Below are 12,259 nucleotides of genomic sequence, written 5' to 3' on the forward strand. Positions count from 1 at the left end.
TTGACGTCATAATCGAATTTTGACCAATGGAGAACAGAGATCAAACGAACCACACGTTGATTGAATATAGATTCTACCACTGCATCGAGTGTGACCTACGATATTTATCTACTCGAGACAGTTAAACTTTCAAACTATTCCTTCTTTTTGAATGATCTGCCCAAAGATGTGTTCTTTTTTTGGTTATCATCGGGCATGGTCGCATTTTTTCATGTCGTAACAATAGGAAATTCAACAAGAAAGCAAGAAAAGTTGACGTCATAATCGGATTTCAACCAATAAAGAACAGAGATCAAACGAACCACACGTTGATTACATTATTTCATACAATGGAGGCAGAAAGGGATAAATTGACGAAGAATTAGAGAAAAAAAATAATCAGCAGGTCAGGAAAGGAATAAATCGAGTAAGAACTAGAAAATAAATGCATTTGTCTTGAATTAGGAAAATAGGCTTAATAATACTATTAAAGCTAGGCAGGTAACATTAATTTGAAAATAACACTGAATGTAGCAGATTAGAATGTCGATTAATATGTCGATAGCGAAGAAGTTATATCACAAAATAGGAAATATTGAGGCGCTTTGGGATTCAAACTAATTTCACTTCTTGAAACTTAGAAAATTACACGAATACATAATTAGTTTTCACATCATATTTTGACAACGTATTTTATCTCTTAAATGAAGTAAACACTGGTATTGGGTAATTAGCTTATTTGATTAACGGAAAACAACTGTCCTAGGACATATGGATTCTTACATGGTCAGATAATTGAATAAATATAATTAAATTGTTGACTCTATGGGTAATTCATCAAAACAAAATAATTAATAAACCGTCTTCCTATAGTCTGGACAGGTCAATATTAAGAAGTGCAATATCAGACAAGTTAATATCAATGCCAAGGTTATCTACACAAACAGATGGACATCTTGATAAACTCGACGATAAACTTGATAAAACAAATGTGCACAATGTAACTTGAAAAAAAGACCTAGTTACAAAAATGAGCGACGTCACACATTAAATATAACAAATTTATTATCAAAAATGCACGTGTATTCCGTGTGATCACATTTAATTGTCTACCTTGTGTACGAAAATTTTTAAAATTTTGGTGTTAATCAGTTTTTAATTCTCATACCCCTACAGACAACCGCACCGTGTAAAACCGAAAAACAACACGAGAAATGGACACATGGCTAGCAACATAATCTAGACAATATACAATATAGTTTTGTTTCATGAGACCTATGCATAATCATTCTCATGGGTGATAAAAGAACGGACAATCTTCTTTTTTTCTGAAATTCATTTCAAATTCAAACAAAATCAATATCCTATACAAGTGCAAAAATCATCGTGTATCAAAATTTGTAATTGGATTTATGGCCCTGCGAAATGTAAATAATATTAAAATAATATATCAAAAGAATAACAGAATGTTCAAAATATGTTACAACCCAGGTCACCAACCACCAAAAGCTTTTATTTAGGAAGCAAGGTCAACACTTGGTCGAGCTCACTAAGTACATGTAGGAACTGCTGATGATTTAAAAAAAAACTACTGCTAAAAATCTGAAACTAACCCCCTTGTAGGTATAATTTAAGTACCAAAATTTAATTGATATAGATAGATATTTACTAGTGTTTAACCTCTACGAGATAATATAGGGAGTGATTTTTCTAACTCCGGCAGTAAAATACGAACACGCGATCTCATCACCCTGGGATAGTTCAACATACCCCTGCGCCACTGGAATCGTCCAGAATAGAGTGAAATTTAAGTACTTAAGTCTACTACTCTAGAAATGAAAAAAATAACTATAAAGATCCTCACCCAGTTCGTTTTCTTTTAGAAATTATGTGTTTACATGATACTTTTTTGTTGCCAAATGCATTATTTTTACGCAAAAAATACGAGGAATCCACTCTTTAGTTTGTCATTTTTACATTGAAATATACATGATTCTTTATCTAAACAAAAGTGTTTTCAACTTTATCAGACTCCAACACTTACGAAACCATGTTTTGTTACATCTATTTCAACTTTGCCAAAAAAATTCAGGATATTTTAGTGGTTTTTGTCTCTTTTACCATAAAATCTTTAAGAAATGACTTCGGATTTACAGCGCATTTCGAGTTTTTGAGTGGCTTGGTACACTAAAAATTACATTTTTGTCTAGTGTTAGAACTATTATTTTAGTATTATTCTTCAAAAACGCACTTCACTGTTATTGAAAAAGTCATAATTCCCCTCAGAAGACCAGTTTTCTTTGCACTTCCTTTTTGAAAATATTCTTAAATTCGAAGATGCATGATTTTTATGCAAATATAGGAGGAATCCACTCTATATGACAGGGCTATGAATCAATCAAATTAAGGTCATCATTTTAATAGAAAAATTGCACATCGGTAAGACCGTATCAGTAAGAGGCAACTTGACTATAAACTGATATTGATAGAAGTTTGATGCACTTTAAATGACATTGCCGGTTATCTGAGGTTTAATTTAAGTTATGTTTCTTTTAGTTTTATAGGAAATGATTTTTCCATCTCCAGCAGTGAAATTCGTACACGTGATCCTATCGCCCTACGCCACTGACATCGTCCTGAATGAAGTGAAATTTAAGAACTTAATTCTACTACTCCAGAAATGAAAAAAAAATAACTTGTAAAGATCCTCACCCAGTTTGTTTTCTTTTAGAAATTATGTGTTTATATGATACTATTTTGTTGCCAAATGCATGATTTTTACGCAAATATGGGAGGAATCCACTCTATATGACAGGGCTATGAATAAATCAAATTAAGGTCATCATTTAAGTAATTTAACGGTCGCCATCATGACCTGAAAAGTGTCAGAAATCATATCTGATATTCTTCCTCAGTAATAATAACCTTCAATCATTACCGAACTGAACAAAGAAATAACACGACGGGTGCCGTATATGGTACAGGAAATGATTACCCTTCCGGAGCAGTCATAAACTTCCTATTGAAACTGGAAGGTGGAAAAATATACCTAGAGAAAATCGAAATTGTAAACTTTGTAATTCAGGAGATATTGGGGATGAATTCCACTATATTTTTAATTGTTCGAAATTTAATCATGATAGAGAAAAAATTTTGAAACCATATTATCTAAATAGACCAAACATATTGAAATTTCATGATTTGATGAATACTAGAAACATCAGTATGTTGAATCATTTGTGCAAATTTATCAAACTGATTAGCTCTTCTCCGTTTTGTTTGAACCAATAAGATCAGAACCTTAACATGAGGAAAGAGGAACTACCTTTCTGTTAAGTTTACAAATATGGGAATGTTCTACATCACAAGGAGATAACATCAAAAAAATCAACTTAATTTTTAAAAACCTGTTCCTATTTCTTTCCTACAGTTACAAAAAAAAACACAATTGCACCAGGGTATTAAACTATAAACAAGAATACTATAAAAAGTTATATTCGACGCAAAGCCCTGACAAAACATCAAGCGACAAATATATATTTGAGACAAAACTCGATAAAGAAATGGATAAAAATGATAAATCAATTTACGATGGGGATATTACAGTAGAAGAATGCTCAGATGCTATTTATAAAATGAAACTTAATAAATCCCCTGGATTAGACGGTTTAACCGTAGAATTTTATAGAAAATTTTGGGATAACTTAAAGTTCATAGTAGTAAACATTCTTAATATTGGATACAAAGATCAAACACTTACATATTCACAGCGTACAAGTGTATTAACGCTTTTATTTAAAAAAGGTGATCCATTGTCACTAGATAATTACCGTCCTATTTCTCTTTTAAATATTGACATGAAACTTCTATCGTACGCTCTAGCACAACGATTGAAAAAAATCTTACCAAAACTGATTAAAGAAGATCAGACTGGATATGTTAAAAATAGATTTATTGGTTTTAATCTTAGACAGATACAAGATATTATAGATTTTACTGATTTATACAAAATTGAGGGGCTATAGTCTTTGTTGATTTTTCTAAAGCGTTTGACTCTCTAGAATGGAATTTTATGTTTTCAGTTTTAAAACATTTTGGATTTAATGAATCTTTTATAAGATGGGTTAAGACTTTATATAGTGATATTCAAACATGTGTAATGAATAATGGTTGGATATCTGAGATCTTTAAAAACACAAGAGGTATACGTCAAGGGTGTCCTTTATCTGCATTATTATTTGTTTTATCTGTGGAAATTATGGCTTCCAGATTAAGAAGCAATACTGATTTTAAAGGTATCAGAGTCAAATTAGATTGCAAAAATCATACTATAAAAATTTCGCAACTGGCAGATGATACTACTTTATTTTGTTGTTCTAAATATGATGTTCAAGTAGCTATGAATGAAATTGAAATTTTTGGTTCTTATTCAGGGCTGAAATTAAACAGAAACAAAACAGAGGGGTTATGGGTAGGAAAACTTAAATCTTGTAAAGACAAAATTGAGGGAATCAACTGGAGCAATGGACCAGTTAAGACTCTTGGCATTTACTTTGGGCATTGTACGGAGGAATGTGATAAACTAAATTGGGAAAATAAGATTGAAAAGATGAATAAATTATTTTATTCTTGGCAAAAAAGAAATCTTACTATTTTTGGAAAAATTTTGATAATTAAAACATTAATTGTGCCCATTTTTACTTTTGTGGGATCTGCTTGCAGAGTTCCAGACAAATTTTTAGAAGAAATAGAAAAAAGTTGTTTTAAATTTATTTGGGATAATAAACCAGATAAAGTAAAAAGAAATTCAATTATTAGTCCATATGAAAAGGGGGGTTTGAATATGATAGATATCAGAAGTTATTTCACCGCTCTAAAAGCTATGTGGGTAAAAAGATTAGTAAATGATTGTGAAGGAAGTTGGACAATTATACCTCAACACTATTTTTATAATTTTGGGTCAAACTGGTTAGTGTTTCAAACAAACTGTGGGGATAAGACAGACGAAAGCATTGAAAACATCCCAGAATTTTATAAAGATATTATTAAATGTTGGAAATTAACTGGTGGAGGTCTAACAAAAAAAACAGAAACATTTACAGATATAAGAAAACAAATATTATGGAACAATAAATTTATTAAATTTGAAAATAAAGCTATATTTTTAAAATATTGGATTAAAAGCGATCTTATTTATGTAAATGATATCATAGATGAAAAAGGTCGTATTTCTCAAGACATAATTTTAAATAAACTAAAAAAAAAATCAAACTGGATGGCTGAAATTAATTTAGTTAAGAAATCTATACCAAAAGACTGGGCAGCAATTTTAAAATCGGAAAATTCTATAAAAAGTATTGTTAATATAAAAAGAAACCAATTTATATTGGATGGTTTACCTATAAAATTAGAAGCATTAACAAATAATCTTTTATATAAGTCTCTGATAAATAAAAAAATTGAACCAGCTATTGGACCCAAAAAATGGCTGCGTATATTTGATATAGATGATGTGTTATATCAAAACTATCTATATAAATTTTTATTCAAATATTTAAAAGAAAATAAACTTAGAATGTTTAGATGGAAATTACTACAACATATTCTACCTACAAAGAAACTTTTATGCAGGTGGAAAATTGTAAACAATAGTTCTTGTAATTTTTGTACACAAGAAGAAGATTATGATTACTTCTTCATACTGTGTCCGTATTTAAAACTTTTTTGGAATAAAATAAATGAAGTTTTAAATAACAGTAAAATAACTTTTAAGGTAAAACTAAGACACTTAGTATTTGGATATAAAACTTCTGAAGAAGAATATTTTGACTTAAACTTTTTTTTAACAATTGTGGGCTTTTCAATTTATAAAGCCTACTACATATCTGATCAAAAGACAAAAAATGTCAATGTTTACTCAATTTTTCGCAATGAGTTCAATAGAAGAGTATGTTTGAAAGTTAAAAGTAATGTTTTAGCAACTATTAGAAAACATATTACGTGATTAATCGATATTATCTAATATATATATATATATATGATGTAAAAATTGTAATATGTATTTTGCAACTAATCCCTACCCTGAGTGATTAGTGGATTGTAACAGGGAACATCACGAGGAGCTTGGACTCTTGAATGATATTGTAACAAGCCAATATTTGAAATAAATATTTATTTATGTTGTTAAAAAAAAAAAAAAATATAAACAAGCATTGCAGGACCTTGATTTAGAACATTACCTAAAAAAGAAAACTCTGAAATGTGACTTTGCCAGCTCGCCTTATAATTACAGACTCTCTGACCTTGTTATTACTTGGGAACTGAACGTAATCAACATTCATGATCATCTCCAAAAGGTGATATTTCAAGGTCCTAAGTTGCCCAACACACCATTTGGAACCATAATTTCAATTGAGGACTACGCCAGCGTATGGGATAAACGAGAAGTAATACTGGACACTTTGTCAGAATGGGTCAAAACAACCTGATAAAACGTCACATTCATAAGTTGAAAAACTGTGTGTATAATCGACCATCGTGAAATGTCTATCAATTCTTCTTGATAAGTATATTGTTGCTCCTGTGGACAAAGATTAAAATAGTATTGTCTTTGTACGAAAATCGGACTACTACGAGTGTCTTGTTAAAGAATTCCGAACACATGAGCACTCAGGAAATCCCACATACAAAAACATATCATTTGACAAGAATGAGATTTGGCGAATCATAAGTTCTTCGTGGCTTCAATGAACATTACATTGAACAACAAATCAGAGGACTAACATTGAACAATACCTAGCTTCACAAAATTCCGTACAGTAACACACAACAGTACATTGCCAGATCATCTGCATGTTTCACTAAATAATTATCAATTAAGTTACCAAAAAAAATGTCGTAGTGAAAGAAGTCTTTTTTAAATACTGTGAAACTGTTTACTCGCGTAGTGGTATTATGTGTGGATTCTAAAAACCGAAGAACTTACGATGATTTTAAATCTCGACCTTTTTTCGAACATTAGTCCTATCAAAACTTTTGATGTTCAACCCTGTATACCACCGTCCCCAATGTTAAATTTAAAAATCAATAGTAAACAAAAAGGCAAAACATACTACATAGAGGAGCACGTTTCTTATTGACAACATTTTAACAAATTGCCGGACTAACTATGGGAACGAACTGTGTGCCTCTTCTTGTCGATCCCTTCTTATTTTAATATACCAGTAAGTCGGAGTTCCTTCAGAAGCCAGGTCATTAAATTTCACATTCAGATAAATTGATGATGTTATTTCCATTAACAATAGAAACTTTTCTGGTTGGGTTCCATTAAAATATCCACCAGAACTAGAAATTGAAGAAAGGACAGATACGGCTTATTCCGCCTCATATAAGTAAGTATACCTGGAATTTGAAATAAAAGGTCATCTCAGTACCATAATCTATGACAACCAAGACTAATTCAATATTGAAGTTATCATTTTCCCCGACCTCAGTAACAATTTGCCAACTTTATCTCCATATGGAATATACATTTCCAATTTTTCGGTATTATGGACAGCTTGAATCCAAGTATTTACTGGAACAAATCGTTTAAGATATAAACGCCCTACTGGTAACATGTTACACAATGTTCTATGTAGTTACATATTAACATAATATGTTGGGATAGTATGGTTATAAAATGCACTAAGTAACAAGAGACGATGAAGTATGTACACTGAACTCAAGAAGACGAAAAAATTATGTTTGAACAATTCATATTTTCACTTAAAAGTTGCGTCCCCTTTACCATGCTTAATATGTTTTAACAGTAGCTTGTGCTCGTCGATATAAGTTGCTATTTTTTTCTATTTCAACGACAAATTTGTTCAATTGTTTTTACATGCAAACACATAGAAATTTAGATATTTAACACGAAGATACTATAAGCATGGTTTGTTAAAAAAGATACGAAGAACCCAGAGGGTGAGAAGTATTCATCAACCAATCCAACGCCTAATTGTATAATTATTCAAACTGTTGGTGAGACTGTTTCGTCAAAATAGTTAAAAAGATAATAAATTAAAATAACAGATTTAATACTTTATTAAAGTCTGACTAGTTGCAATATATAAATATACAGTACATACAGAGTATATATACAGAGTATACATGGTATACACACAATATAATTAAAACAGACAATACACAAAAAAATATGAAATAATATATCTATCGTTAATCAGGCTTATAATCATTGAGTTCAAATAACCAATAAATTACCCTTAATTGTTCAATCAAAAGAAATAAAACAAATTCAGAAGTATGCCGGTCATGCAATAATATTTAGAAACAGAATCGCATGCACTTTCGGGTTACTGTACTAAAACTTCCATTAAATCATTATGAATCTGAGTGAAACCTGAAATAATGGCTGCTATGGTTTTTTTGTCGTATTGTTGTCTCTTTGACATAATCTCAATTTCCATTCTCAACTTAATACTTATTAAATATTATACATATGTTACCGAATTCAAGGAACTTAGTTCTAGGAACATCACGATTTACTCTCATAGTGATCTGCCTTTATAGCAAAAATATCAACAATTAAATACAGAATAAGATACACGGAGAAAAATTCAGAAAAGGGACAACTACTAGTAAGAGAAAACAGGAAGTCCTATCTCAACCGAAAAATCTCTACATCTGCATATGTTTGCCAATTTTATTTAAAACAACTCGTTCATCTTAACATCGCAAACGCGAGGCTAATGAACAAAATTTAAGTCAAGTATTTTTTATGAGTTATAACAACCGCAATATCACCTGCAAAGTAATCACTCGAAACACTATGAATAGTATACCCTCCTCCCCTTTCCACCGGCATAGATAACCTTCGCAATAGTTTCATAAATTGTCCTTATCATTTGGACCTTTTAGAAATTTTGGCATTTCATTTTTGTCTTTAAATACGTATCTGAGTGATTAGAATGACCTTTCAAATCTTTTTATTGAAATAATATTGTCTATTCTAATAGAAACAAATTAATGATTAAAGTAATGCAATTTAATTATTACCATAATTGATAATTGAACACTAAATTATGCATGGTGCTATCAACATTGAATATTAACAAGAATCACATGGCCTCTGTTGATGTACACAGAGGCTGTCATTGCCGATGATATAACTTCATTGCGTGTTGTTAACAGGAATATGGTTGATCAGCTTGAAAACTACAAGGTGAAAATTTGAGGGACAATTTGTTGTTTTTTTGGTATCGAGGAGGAGGGCGAAGACTGTATTGATAACATTAGAAGCATATGTGCTTTATCTCTTGAAATTCGAGAACCAATTGAAATAGCATCTGCCTTTAGGATGGGAAAGAAATTCGTGAGCAAGTCGACTCGGAATGCGCGTAAGCCGCGCCCCAAGATTAATAAAGGGACACTGTACGTCAAAACTCTTGAAAATGTTTTCAATTTCTGACCACTTTCCGAAAGCTATACATTAAAAACATAAACTATTATTTTCTGTGTATTAAAAAGCAAAGGAGGCAGGTAAAAGAGTTTTGTTTATAAAGATAACCTTTTTATTGATGGTGATCAGACTGTGATTAAATCAAACGAACTAGTTAAAGTTACACGTCGTGATCAGTCAGGTGATAAAATGTCGGATACATCGTCGGGTCCAGGGTTTTCAGTGGCCGAAAAAACATCGAGCGTTTTAAGTATAAAACCTAGTAAATCTTCTGACAGGGATGGCTTGTCTAGTGGATCCCGCTTTGAAGTGTAAGCAGATATTCACACAGGTCCAGATTAGGACATACCGAGAAGCATCTCCTTTATTACCTATTTGTATTGGAACATTAATGGTGGTTTATATGATAAACTTAATGAGCCAATTTTTTTTTAATCTTACATTAAAACATATGTCATTGTTATTTTGTCTGAGTGTTGGATTGGAAAGTCATTTGATGATATTGTAGATGGTTATATTTGTAGGCCAGTCCCATTACTAAAAAGTAAATATAAACAAGGCGGTGGACTCAATTTATTAATAAAAATTGTTTTGCAAAATATGTAGAAGTAGTTGATATTCATGTAGAACGATACAACCCCTAGTTTTTGGTGGGGTTCGTGTTGTTTATTCTTTAGTTTTGTATGTTGTGTCATATGTACTACTGTTTTTCTGTTTGTCTTTTTCATTTTTAGCCATGGCGTTGCCAGTTTGTTTTAGATTTATGAGTTTGACTGTTCCTTTGGTATCTTTCGTCCCTCTTTTATATGGCTCAAGGTATCAAAGGATATATCAACTTGTGGGTTTGATTATTTTATTGGATGTGTATATTTGCTCCTGTCTATTCAAATTATTATAAAATGTATAATTGTGATTTATTCTATGATTTGTTAAATTCTGTTGAAAAATATTCATCAGGAACTGCAAGAGTATTTTTACTAGGTGATATGAATGCAAGAACTGCTATAGTTAATGATTTTATAAAAAAATGACAATGTACGTGGTCCCATTTTTTATAGTTTCAACCATATTTTGGGGTATTTAAGTGACACAAATCTACCAGTAAGAAGAAATCCAGATCAAAGTACTAATGAGTTCGGGTTAAAATTGTTAAATCTGTGTAAAAGCACTGGTCTACGTATTTTGAACGGTCGGCATAAGGATGGTTTAGCTATAATGACTATACATTTTGTGGTTCCCGAGGAATGAGAGTTGTGGATTACTTATTGGCTCCATATGACATTTTACACATTATAGACCAGTTTATTGTTTGTAACTTCACTTCTTTTATAGTGACCACACGCCTTTACATGTTCGCTTGCGGTGCATATAACTATTGCACGATTCACAAGAGCCTGAGCGTTACAGTGGTACGTCAAACAACTCATATAACATTTATAGATGGAAGGAAGAGCTAAAAGATCAGTGTTATGAGTCTTTAACTTAAACAGTGGTTCACTTAGCCAGATTGTATTTTCTGATATTGAAAAATCCCAAGATGGTATTGACAATTATGTTGAATCGTTTACTTCCAATTTGATGGACATTATTACACCATTTTTTGTAACTCACATAATTCAAATAATACTTGTGACCGTACCCGAAGTAAGACGATCCGATATAAAGATGACAAACCATGGTTTAACTACGAGTGTAAAAGACTTCGATCTATCTATATAGTTCTTTGTATACATTTAATAGAGACAAAAATGTTGAAAACCATCAAACATTAATGATGTCTAAAAGACAATACAAGCGTTTAGAAAATAAACTAAAACGAAAATGTAAGCGTCAAGGGGGTGATATTACGTAAAAGTGACCCAAAGAAATATTATAAACTGTTTCAAAAGAAGAGAGTCAAAACTTCTGATGTGTCACTTTCAGAATTCTTCGAGCATTTTAGAAATTTGGTCACAAATGATGGTATTAATGTGACAGCCGATACTCCAGAGACCGCTTCCGACACAACATATGATGAACTTGATCAAATTATTACACAAGATGAAATTCTGAAGTGTATTTCTAACCTTAAACGTGGTAAAAGTCATGGTATTGATGGTATATTTAACGAGTTATTCATTGAATTCAAGGATATATTCTACTACCGTTCCTAGAGGAAATATTCAATAAGATATTAGCATCAGGACATTTTCCGAAATCTTAGGCACTCGCAGTGATAAATCCGGTTTTTAAAAAAGGCGACTCGTCCGATCCAGCGAACTATCGTGGAATCAGTTTAGTCGGTAATTTAGCGAAACTGTTTACATGTATTATAAATTCAAGACTTATAAAATGGTCTGAGAATAATAATATCATTACAGATGCGCAATTTGAATTTCGCCCGGATAGCAGAACTGTTGATGCAATTTAACCTTTGTTGACACTCGTGCAGAAAGCACTTTTTAAGAAAACACGTTTATATTGCTGTTTCGTTGACTACAAACAGGTATTTGCAACGTAACCAGACTTAAAAAGTAAAATCACAAAAATACTGAACTCAGAGGAAAATCAATTTGGAAAGTCCATAATCACATGGCAAAATCAAAAAACAAAACGCATCAAAAACGAATGGACAAGAACTGTCATATTTCTGACTTGTTACAGGCATTTTCAAATGTAGAAAATGGTGGATTAAACCTGGTTCTATAGCGCTAACCCTCTCACTTTAATAACTTAACTTATGGTTGAAACTATCAAGAGTTGGTATAATAGGCAAATTACTGTTTGTTTTAAAATCAATGTATTCTACAGTAAAAGTATGTGTGAAAGTTGATGGTTTTT

This window comes from Mytilus trossulus, chromosome 4, assembly GCF_036588685.1.
Source record: "Mytilus trossulus isolate FHL-02 chromosome 4, PNRI_Mtr1.1.1.hap1, whole genome shotgun sequence".
NCBI classification, from domain to species: domain Eukaryota; kingdom Metazoa; phylum Mollusca; class Bivalvia; order Mytilida; family Mytilidae; genus Mytilus; species Mytilus trossulus.